Raw genomic sequence first — 876 nt, forward strand, 5'->3', positions numbered from 1 at the left:
CTAAATTAGGACGACTACAGTCTTTCAGTGGTACATTGATATACTGGGTCACAGTTGAGTACAAACAAAAACATTATCAATTTAATATAACAATATTAGTGTTAACCTTCTTATTGTGTTTATATTGGCCCTGCTGCTAATGCTAACCAAACCAAAAGCACAAATGTTCTGTTTATTCCAAACAAACAATTATTTAAGTGGATGTGACACACTGCTGTTTTACCAAACAGAGAAGGTTTAAGCAATCAGGTTGATCCCTTTACCACCTGTGGTTTCAACACAGCACACCTTGGCTACAGTCTCCACCACTACAGCTAAAGTGTCACACCCCTTTAAATTGCTAATGTAGGCAAACAGGATGGGGTGGGTGTGAGCGCAAAGGGTGAAATCATGTTTCGGTTGTTTCGTGTCAGCGTGAGCATCTTCCTGGGTCTGACAGATCAGCCAATTAACCTTATTTACCGCGTCTCCCCTCATCCTCTAACGAGCTCCACTGGGCTTCTTTCTAATAATGAGCTGCTGAGATTGGGGACCATTGGTGTGTTGGTTCCAATTGCGTTTGTCCTGCAAGTATTAAGGTGACAAGATAGTGGCTCATGTATTCCTGTGCTGCCTGAGCAAGAATATTCATCCTATTTATGTGTTTTTCTCATTGGTAGGCCTCATATGGAGTTGCTTGAATGTCAATTAGTGCTATGTTTATTTGCTCAGCTCACAGGGAGTACACTAATACCAATATGATGAGATTATCTGACCTATACAAATAAAACGTAATGGGAGCTATTTACATGATGTTTACAAGCTTGAGTAAGCAAGTGGGAAACTGCTACGTGCTGTGTCTTATTAATCATTACTCTTTAATTGTCAGTTTAGAAA

The 876-nt window shown here is 40.0% G+C and overlaps 1 long non-coding RNA gene across 1 annotated transcript in view; it reads left to right on the forward strand.

Moving 5' to 3' along the window:
* LOC123963544 overlaps positions 1-876 on the forward strand; it is a 212,308-nt gene that overhangs the window by 93,584 nt on the left and 117,848 nt on the right. The gene's annotated exons all lie outside the window — the stretch shown is intronic.

Source organism: Micropterus dolomieu, linkage group LG01 (assembly GCF_021292245.1).
Source record: "Micropterus dolomieu isolate WLL.071019.BEF.003 ecotype Adirondacks linkage group LG01, ASM2129224v1, whole genome shotgun sequence".
NCBI lineage: Eukaryota > Metazoa > Chordata > Actinopteri > Centrarchiformes > Centrarchidae > Micropterus > Micropterus dolomieu.